General features: G+C 27.3%; 1 protein-coding gene across 1 annotated transcript in view; it reads left to right on the top strand.

The window, feature by feature from the left end:
- The window catches only part of LOC107443883 (voltage-gated inwardly rectifying potassium channel KCNH6), a 398,114-nt gene that overhangs the window by 85,691 nt on the left and 300,588 nt on the right, over positions 1-11,835 (top strand). The gene's annotated exons all lie outside the window — the stretch shown is intronic.

The following is an 11,835-nucleotide window of genomic DNA, read 5'->3' as shown; positions in this document are numbered from 1 at the left end:
ATTATATATATATATATATATATGTATTTCTATCCTCTCCTGCTCAGTTTAGTCTAGTTCGATTTGCCTATGCTTGATATTTTATTTTAAGAATTTTGTAAGTAGAAAACTAAATGAATGATTCTTACTTTATTTGTCTCGTAAAAGTTACTTTATTTATTCTTATAAGTATCATGTGTTGCTGTAATTATAAATATTTGTGTAACTAGATAGCAAACATATTGGTTGGTGGCGATTACTTTACACTAAGTTGTGTAAAAGAACATTTTATATGTTTCACAGCACTAAGAAGTTTCCTTGGGTTTTGGTGCAGTGGAACAATTAGCTTTCACCATTATGACATTTGTGTTCAGATTCACGAAAATTTTTAATGGTGTAGCAGAACCAGCTAAATGTATTACATTATTGATATCGAAGCTTTCACCTAACTAAAGCCAAGCAGTTTCAGTTGAAAGCAAAATATTTCACAGAATTTATCCGTTAGAGTTTTCGTGGATCGATAAACTACGAGGAATAAAAGGAAAACAGAAAAAAAAATGATTTCGAGGAAAAGAGTTGAGAAAATGCACGAAAAATATTTTGAATTTAAATGCATATTCAATACAAATGTTTATCAGTATTTTGAAGAATATTTCTCTTTCAAAACTTTTTTTATTATTTAAAATTTTTTTTTAAGAAAAGTGAAACTTTTTTGTTAAAGTATTTTGTTGAGCAAAAAATTAATTTGTTCTATTTTGTATTCATAAATCTGTTCCCTGATGTTAAAAATATCCATGCAAATACACTGAAAAAAATTTCAAATCAAAAATCTCAAAATTAAATAAAAATGTGTTTTTGTCTCAAGAAGGATATGGATAGAGAAATGTGTAAGAGAGACATTTGTTGGCTGCCAGTAGGATTCATACCAAGGACTTCCAGGCTCGTAGTAGGATGCTCTAACCACCGTAGTTTTTAATCTCATAGTTTTTAACAGAGTCCTGGGAGGATTATGAAGCTTTATATAGTGACCGCCGCAATGACACATCATGACATACGTTATATTCACTTGAACGTTTTTCAGATATAGTGAACCAGCAAAAAGAGAAATTAAAATTACCGATAATCTGAATAATTTATTGGGACCATATTTGCACCATTGAAAGTGGAAATTAATGTGTCATGATTTATAATTGTCGCGGCCACTATGTAAAGCTTCAAAACTCTTCCTGTACTGGACTGAAGAGTATCTTACTTTGAGCTCGTAGGTCATTGGTTCGAACCCTGCCGACGAATCTCTCTCTCGTTTATTTCACCTTCCACTTCATACTTAAGACTATGCCTTTTGGTCATAAATGAGTATATGCAGTTACAATTTAACATGTCGCTGTACTCAATAATGAATACATGGGGTTTTCAAATTCGACTAATAGAGGGGAATTTTTTTTCTTCTAGAATGAAATTTTTCAATTGACCTTAGAAATTTTCTTATCGCTGATTTCGAATATATACAACCAATTTTTCGTCCAGGAATTTTTTTAGAGAAATTTTTCTGCTATTTCTTTGTAATGTACAATTTAAAAGACATTGTTTATATCAAGGAGGAGCATGAATGTTGCTGCAATTTTTAGCGGAGTTGGAGCACACCACCAGGACTGTAATTGCATTGGAACCCCTGCTCGGATATATCATTATAAGCTGCTAGGGGCGCTTTCATATTCTGAACTTGTCCTTCTTGTGCTTCTGAACAGTTCATAATTTGGAAACATACCTAGCCGCTTACGGTGACATTTTAGGGCATGGGTTTCTATGCAACTTTTATCCTGATGATGTGCCCTTATCCCCTCTAAAAATTTGTTGTTGCATCCTTTATATAGCTTCCAATTATATATAACGCTTATAATTTGACTGATAATGTCGTTTAAAAAACATCTTTTGCCTTAGGATTAAAACTAATTTTTGATTTGAAATCCCCACACTCGAATTAAGCTAGATCAAGCAGTTGTATAAATGCGACAAAAACATTGTTCCCAGTATAATTGTTTCGGAGCTATTTTGACACACATTTTTGTACAATTTAAAGAAATCCTTTCTCACAGTGTTACTTCAGTGAAAAAATGTTGATAGACAGCTGAAAAATAAACATCAATTGAATATGCATAAGAACGTTTATTCTTAAACAAAAGTGTAAAAATTAATTAATCAATCAATTCTTGAATGTTTATGAAAATTTTAAAAATGATATTGAACTTTTGTAAAGTAATATTGTGATTAGCATAATGAAGTGACAAATGCATTAAATCATTTTTAATATTTATACACACTGTTATATTTGATCTAATTATCATTTCAATGCAAATAATTCAACTTGAAAATTAATATTTATGAAAATGCCGTTGGAAAAGATTTTCATATAGAAGAGAATGAAAAGCATCTTAAAAATGATGAAAGATATTAAAATCCATATTTATTTATTAATATAAGCGGCGCAAAAATTCAATGGAATCGTGAATTTAATTTATACAACAAAAACTTTATGATATGCTTCAAATGCATAACTCCTAAACAAACAAAAAAATAATACTAATAACAAATACACAAATAAGTAAAATAAAATAAATTAACATAAAAAGAATATGAAGGCTTAAGAAAATTTTTATTTTCAGCTAGTTATTGATTTTTTTCAGTTTAATTTTAAAGAGATGTTGATCAATTTCAATTTGACTACAAGTTCTTATGGTGAATCAAATCTCATTTGATTCACCATCTAAAGTTTTATAACCATGAGTCTTATAACCATGAGTTTTAAAACCATGAATAACTTTCTAATATATATCTGTAATTTTTTATACATAAATATTTAAAGCTATTTTATATATTTAGGAAATGCAGGGTGTTCTTTAATAAATATATTTAGAATAACAAATATATTTAGAATGTTTGTAAAAAATGAAGTAAAAATGTGCACAAATTAAGAGTTAAAAATTCACATTAAGTGAGGAAGATGCAATTTGATATTTAAATCCAGCTGATCGTTACTGAAGTTAAATTTACATAACTAATCGTTAAATTTTAACTAAAGTTTGTAATTTTTGATTTATATAAATACTTAGAGCTATTTTACTTACTTATAAAATGCAAGGTGCTCTTTAATAGCTATTCTTAATGTATATATTTAGAAACTTAGTAAAAAAATGAAGCAAAAATGTACACAAATTAAGGATTAAAAATCAACATTAGGCGAGGAAGACACAAAATGATACTAAAATTTCACGTATCGTTACTGAAGACGAAACTGAAATTATCAAAACCTGTTTGATTGCCCAAGAAAAGAAATGGGAGTTAACAATTACTGGAAACACCAGCAGGCAATTAAATTTGTGTTAATGTTTTCTTCCATTCCACTTTCCTCTATAGTAATTAGTCAGATTTCGATAACATATTTGTTTCTTTCTCACTTAAATATTAATTTACTTATTTTTTGATAAATAATCTTAAAATATATACAAGGAGTGGGAATTGCAAAACATCTCGCATATAATTTTTGAAAAAAAAAACTGTTTGTATTTAACAGAACTTTTCTCGTTAAAAGTCATAACAGGAGTAAAAATTCTGTAACTTTAAACTAAAAGTTAAATAAACATGTAAGAAAAAAAACATTTCTGCTTAACATTTTCTAGAAAACAAACGAAGTGCACAACATGGAATTAATTAAAAGTAAAAGTAGAAATTTCTTTCCGCATTAATGTTTTGATTTAAAACCTGAAAATTTGCTGTTCGTTTAAAGAAAGCTATCTGCCGCTTGAGAAAATGCAAAAAGTTCCATAATTTCAATTTGAAGAAAGAAAAACCTTTAAAATATTTGTATAAAATTTAAATTTGAATGGAGAATTTTGAGAATAAAGAAATATATTTCTAGCTTAGGCAATTCTGAAACTCAAAATAAATTCACTGAAAGTATTTTTTGACAAAAGCACTTTATATAATTAGATTTTAACAGGAATTTAAATGTATAAGACTAAGTCGACTTTTTTCTTATCGATATCGGAAATTTGAACTTAGTGTTTGTACAAAGGAAAAATACACAGAATTTAATGTTAAAGTACTTTTACCCGATTCCATCCTAGCTATTTAAAATAGGAATTTAAGTGGATTTACTTCACTTTTTACATGGATTTGTTTTTGATTATTTGTGAAAATATAATCACAATTGAGTAGAGTAAATATAATTTAAATTTCTTAGAATTTTTATTTCAAAATATTAAATAGTTCCTTTGTCTATAATTATATCTAATTTAATGGTTTGTTTTTTAGGCCCTCAATTGTTAAAAACGATTTAGTAAAATTTATGTGTTTTACTGTTCCATTTTTTTAAACCTAAATTATGAAATATTTGCTCTTAGTAGACTAAATATGTTCAAATGTGTTCTATGTGATTATGATTCGAAATGATTTGACCTGATGAAAATGGCTGTATATTTGAAACTCTTTTTACACGTTTTTTAAAAGTAAAAAATATTATCTACGGTGCAAATGTTTATTCTTAATTATGATATTAGTATTTAAGTTGAGATACACCATAACATCTAAAACATCGATATATTTCTGTAAAATTGAACTCAAAAGTAAAAACTTGTCTTAATATTTTTTAACCATCGGTGAATTGCCGACCCAATTTTAAGTTAATGACTATCATTGTGCAACTCCATAAACTCGTAACTTTGAACCCAATTTAGAAGGCAAGGAACTTCTAAATCAAGCATTGGGAAATATTTGCCTTTGTGGAGGACTTTATGATTTAGCATTGGGCCCGCATTCATGTTACATGGAGGAAAACCACGAAAATATCTCACGGTTAACCTGACAGCAAGGGAATTCTAACTCTGATACGTTTATCACTGAGGATATTTTCCGTCAGCTCTGTAGTCAGTGCGAACCGGTTTTGGGATTCGTATGCACAAGTAATCGCTGGGATACGAACCTGGGTCATCTCATTGGAACACTATCACTTGAGACAACGCGGCTCGTTACTTTTTATTCCATAAAATACTGGCCAGCTGTAATTTTTCCAGTATTAATTTTTGTAGATCCCCGCTATTATTAATTGCTGAATTTATAAACTTGCAAATTAGTTTTGATTTACGCCGTTACTTTTGCAATTACAGAAGCGACACGTAAATCAACTTCCGTACTATTTTATGCTATAATTTGAGGACATTATGTTGAAAAAGAATAATTGTTCACCAAACACAGAGTTCTCATATTAAAATATATTACACAAGTCGAATATATTGTCTCAATTATAATCTATATTGTCATAATGTTCTTAAAAATGCAGATTGTCTTATCTTTGTAAATGAATAAATTTTAAGACGTAAATTTGTTTGAAATATATGTTGATATTATTATATTTAAAACTAATTTGACAATTGCTTTAGATCCTGAATAACTATAACTATCTCAGAAGTTTGTTGCCTAGTAACAAACCTTGCTGCTTTGTAACGTATTTATAAAGTTAAAACTAGTTATATAGTTGCAAATATGTACATCGTTTGCTTTAACTATATTTTTTATTACTATATTTTTCATTACAAAATTTTTATTGCTATATTTCTATATTATTTTTTTTACTATATTATGTTATTTTTTGATATAGTAAGACTGTCAAAAATTACAGATCAATTTGCAGAAAAAATGCCAATTAAATGCCAATCAGAGTTCCGACTACAGCACTTTGCGTTCATCAACCCTAAAATGAATTTTTACCGTAAAAGTAATTATCGTAATTTTTACAGTAATATTTACTTAGTTACAGTAATTTAGTTATTTTATAGTAAATACTACTATTAAGGCTGCAGCATACCAGATTCTTTGTTCCGTAACATGTGTCGGTAAAAATGAAGTTTACAACAAAAAGTACCGGCACCTTGAGTGAATCAGAAATTATCTAAAAATGCGTCTGAATTTTTTAAAACATGATACACTAGAAATTGAAATAAAAATTAAATGACATGCTCTAATTTAGCTTACCATTAAAATGACATCACATTGAGAGGCTTAAACATTATCAAAAAAAAATAATTTTACTTCCTTTATATTTCACATTAATGGAAAATAAAAATAAAAAATCTTTAGATGTATACTAGGTATTTATTATAATATATTAACTTGCATATTTGAATATTTTTAATATTATTAACTTGTTAAAGAATAAATAAAAATTATATTTAAAATTTTCATTCCATAAAAAAAATCGTTAAAGGAAAGGATTTACTTGTTTCGACAAGAATGCGACGTTACATTATTCTAATATTCAATTTAGAATATCAATTAGAATTATGTTCTTACATTCTCATTCGGAATGAAATCACGTATGCTGGAATTCTCGATTTCACATTTAGGCAGCGGCATGACAAAACCCAATCAGGCAAGTGATCGTCGGACGCCATTATCTTGATTTAAACTTATTTCGAAAGATGGGGGAAGGATATTTAATGAGGATGGAAGAGATATTTCTATGTACTGTTCAATCGAGTGAAATAGTTTCGAGAACTTTCTAGAAACATCGGTAAAGATGCTAATACTCTTAAGACGCACTAAGGCTTTGAGGTTGTTTATATAACGGAACATAAATCAATGCCTTGTATGCAGTATTTCTGAATGTTTTTTTTAATATTAATTTCGTTTTGTGCTTATATTATATTTATCATAATATTTTTATTTTGTTTTATACTGTACTATATAGGCTATATAGGATGATCCGTAATGACCCCATTCAATGCTCTGATAAAAAAAAGTATAGTCAAAACTACTAGAAAGTTGCAAAATTTACCGTGGTTTTGGCTCTATGGGAAAACTCAAAGTTAATGGTTTCTGCAATAATTCTGTTTAAAATTTGTTGACCTCTAATTCTTTTAACGTTAACATCTGTAAATATCTGCATTCTGAAAATACCTATGGTCGGAACTACTAGAATATAGTGAAATTTATTGTGTTTCTAGTTTTGTGGGAATGCCAAAAAACTCGGTATTTTTAACGAAGCACTTTAGTCTAGGTAAAGAACTTGGTAAAATTTACTATACGGTTTTATAATATCCGATAAAATTTGGTAAATGTGGTAAAACTTGGTAATTTGTTACTTTTTAGTTTTGTATTTGTTAATAAGAATTATAATACCAGAATTTCCGATAAACCCTTACTATACGAATGCTAAAATTACCAAATGAATGGTTTAATTATCGTAAATGTTTTTTCAGTAACTAGAATTATGTTTTTATAGCAGAAATTTCGTTACTATACAGTGCGTTAATTTACCAGAATTAGTTTTCTTCGTGTATGTATTTAGAAAATCTTAATGAAGTATGAAGTAAAAAAACTATGCATAAGTAGATTGATATTTAATTAAAAAGGAAAAAAAAGAAAAAACGATACGGAAATAAAATGTATCCCTATTGAGGAAGGGAGAACTGAAAATAGCAAAACCTGTTTGATTCTCGTTGGGATTCTACGACCAATCTACTATGATATTTCACTAAAATAGATCACTAAAATAGAAAAAGGTCAATAGCTAAGTCAAGCCTAAGATTTTACTCAGTGAATCTTATAATTTTAAGCTCAACTCAGTAGACAAGAGAATTTCTGCCGCAACTGCTGGGTTATCATTATTTTTTAGAAAATTACTGATGTGAGTTTCTTAGATAGTCTATTAACGGAAAAATATTCTTGTTTCTTGGTTTTTTCATACTTTAAAATTTATTTCCGATAATTGTTGCGTTTATAATATCACAAATTTGGAATTTGAAAAAGAAATCTTTCCTAGATACTTAATAATATAATTTAATTTCATTATATACATGAAATATTTCACAATTTTAGTGCAATTATTGATTTCTTGATTCTTTGCAATTATTGATTTATGCCCAAAGTAATGAATTTAGGCAGGCACAAAGAGTATTATTCTACACAACTATATCCACAACTAATTTACTACGATATTTTATCACGAAAATAAAAGAAAAGTAGATTTCCAGAAGTGAATTTGTGAGTCCTAAGTTTTTACTCGATTAATCTTATAAATTTCTTATAATCTTATAAATTCGAGAGATTCTTCTGTAAATGCTGGAGTATCACTATCTTCTAAAAAATATTGATGTGAATTTCTCAGATCTCTTCAGGAAAAAAATGTCCTTGTTTCATAATTTTTTCTTATTTCGTAACTTTTTTCTGATAATTATTGTATTTGCAATGTCGCAAAATACAAGTTAAAGAAATAATCCCTCATAGATACCTAATAATATCAGTTATATGCATTAAATACTTTATATTTTTTGTGTAGTTTTAGCCTAAAATAATTTAAATAGTACTTGATGCATAAAAGCATCCTCGAAGAGTTAAGGAAAGAAAATTTATTTAAACCTGAAAAGTAAAAAAATGTTTACATATGCGACGAAACTATACGATATGAAATTTTATTTTTAAAATACTACCTAAAACTTGTACGGATATTTAATCCTTAAATTCTTGTAACATTCTGCGAATATAACTATTTTTATTCACTTAATATAATAGGATTTACCCCCGGTAAAATTATAAACTGTTCTTGGAATGTGTACAATAAAAAACGAAAATAAACAATTCATGAAAAGGAAAGACTACATTTCTCCTTTGTTGCTAAAAATAGCAAAAGCTGTCTAGAAATAAGAAGAAGAAATATGTAAGGTAATATATCCAGAAGTGTGCACTAGTTTAAAATAACATAACTGTTAATTATTTCTCCCCTTTTCCTCACCGACCCTTTAATGCATATATTTTGCATTCCTTTATTGACTCTAACGATGTTTTGAGGCAATTTATAAGAAAGAAAAAGAAGAAAGAATGAGTTATTGTTACTAAAGAACATGCGAATAATGTTACTTTTAATTAAGACAAATATTTCTTTAAAATTATTATACAAGCTGCTGAAGTTATTGCTTCTGTTTAGTTGGCTATTAAATTTTGTTGCTTATTAAGAAGAAGAAAATAGTTTAATTTAGAACTGTTTTTTGTGGCATTATTTTGGGGATTAGTGAATGTTAATTTTTGAATGAAAACTTAATGTTTAGTTTTATCGAAATTAATTAGATTGATGTATAAAATTTAAAAGCTCTTGAGTCTATTTTACAAGCTATTTTCTTAAGAAACTTTAAAAGCAACAACAACAAAAAAAAGGTGTGCAAGAGGATGCTACGGTTACATATTATAAACTTTGAAAAAGTGTTTTTCGTTATAATTGTAGCTAAATCTAATAGTTCTTTGAGTTTTTTTTCTTTCTGGTGCATAAATGGTTACAAAAATAATTCTTAGCACTCATATTTATATTAATGTGCTCCGATAAAACTTTCTTTCAAATACAAAGTTATGTAAAGAACATATTTGTCCACACGTTAGGGCATACGAAAATGTTATAGTTTAGGTAACTTAGATTTTTAACCATTGCTTTATTTTAGTATTGCTGTTGTGTACCATTTTGCTGAATTTTTGCTCTGAAATCTTGTTTCTTAATAGTTTTGTTTCGAATTATAGCAATACAAACTATCATATCGTCTATCGTCTTCGTAGTCGTATCGTCGTCTTTATATCATACAGTCTATCGTCTGCCGTTTATCGATTTTGTAACAATCAAAAATTGAATACTCAAATTTCACGAGTTATTTTCCTTGTTATTGACGAAACCATTTCCACCATTCACGAAACCACGAAACCATTGCTTACATTTTCCAGCCATATCTAGAGAATTTTTTAAGCGAATTGAACAGTGCTTGCACACAATTATAAAATTAGTTTATCTGAAATAATTGGCTGCGAAAATAATATACATTTTTAAATTGTTATTTTTTTTATCTAATGCAATTCAAAAACGTTTTACTATAAAAGTTAATATATATTGTGCACCATTTTAAAGTTTGTAAATTTATAAGGAAAAATATAAAAATTAAGCAAAATCGGTCTGAGAAATCGAATTTTAAAAAGTCATTTATTTAAAAAATTCGATTTCTCACTAACTATCCGACCGAATTCGTTAAAATTTTGTATTTTGCCATAAAAAATTAACTTTTTAAAATGGCTAAAAATTTGCAAACCTGGCATTTCAAAATATTTTTGAATATTATTATATAACATAATGCTTATTTTACTTAGTTTGTTTGCTTGTTAAAAATATAAAAAAAAATTTACTTAATACTTGTTTTTAAATTTACTTAAACAATTAACGGTGCAATAACAAATCAGATGCAAAAAGCACAAAGAGCATTGAGAGATCCAAAATTTTGACCACTCTCTTGATCAAATTATTGGGACCATATTTTCCAGATTCAAAATTCCAAATCCGTTGAAAAAAAGGAATGTTAATTCAAAAGAAAAAAAAAGAAGAAAAAAAAGAAAACGTTTTTGTGTGTGATTTCGTAATGTAAATGATCTGATTAATAGCATGTTTGAGGTCACGCTCTTGAACCAATAAGGTTGTGTACTAGTATGTGAAAATCCGATAATTAGATCAAAAGTTATTCAGGGAGTTCTGTTTTTTTCCCCTCTATGCAACAATGTTTCATCTAAATGTTGTTAAACTATTACTTTTTTTCATTTACCACACACTAAATTGTTCGATTTAGTTTTTTAATAACTTAAATTTAAGGGAATGATTTTTTCAATTAATAAAACCATCATTATTTTGATGATAAAATTTTGAATTTTTCGATAAAATATTTAACACGCTTACAGTAGCGATAAATGTGTGTCAAAATGCATTGCATTACTATAAATATGTATATTGTACGAAGAAATATTTCTCTGATTTATAAACACAACGGAATTTTGATCAAAATGTACATAACACGAGTTAAAACTTAAATATTATAAAAAGGCATTTTATTATAATTTAAGCTTAATTTCATAAATTTAAAATATTTAAGAGTAAAAATATAAATATATAAAGAAGTTCTCTTGATGGTAGGCAGCTAGTAATAAAGTATTTTTCAAACCAAAAATGCAATTTAAATTGTCATGACATTCTTCGAAACTTTTTACTTAATCCTCAGATCAATAGAGATTAAATGTGATTTCAAAACATTTCCTGTTTATTATTAAAAGAGATATCTGATTTATTTTTTGTTCGAAACTTTCTGTTCAATTAAAAGTTTTAGTCGAAAGAGTTTGGAATTTGTTGATCATTCTTCATTTTAAAAATGTATAGATTTAGTTTTCCACTGGAACATAAAAAATTTCACAATTTTTACATGCCTTGTTATTTTTACATGCCATGCATTACGTCTTTCTACAAAGTTGTTGCCCGAATGAAATTTTTGCATGCAAGAATATCTTTTCTCTATTGTATATTAATTGAAACCATATAAATGTGGTTATTATTAAGCTGCCAAAAAAATTATATAAACAGCATTTTGTTTGCATCTACACTTTTATTTTAAGTATAAATCAGAAGTCATAATTTTTTTAACAGAATAATAATTAATATTAATGTGCCCCGGAAAAATCTCGATATAATGAAATAATTAGAGATAGCGTCTACCAAGAATATATTTTAATTACAATACAACATGTATTAGAAACAATTAATCAAATATTTGCTTGTGACATAACATTCCTAGAACAGAACGATAGTGAGGATATCTATGTATAAAGTTTTGCTGTATATTCTAGTTAGAAAACATAGAAAAGGTTGGCTCTGAGCAATGAATTGTCTAAATAAAAAATTACTATTGAAGTTCAAATAAGACATTGTTTCCAATAGAAAAGAAAGAATCATCTTTTATCCTGTCGTAGGAAACAGAGGAAAAGGGATTCTTATTTTTAAATTATATATATATA

The sequence above is a fragment of the Parasteatoda tepidariorum genome, chromosome 7 (genome assembly GCF_043381705.1).
Source record: "Parasteatoda tepidariorum isolate YZ-2023 chromosome 7, CAS_Ptep_4.0, whole genome shotgun sequence".
Lineage (NCBI taxonomy): Eukaryota > Metazoa > Arthropoda > Arachnida > Araneae > Theridiidae > Parasteatoda > Parasteatoda tepidariorum.
This window is presented reverse-complemented; position numbering and strand designations above follow the sequence as displayed.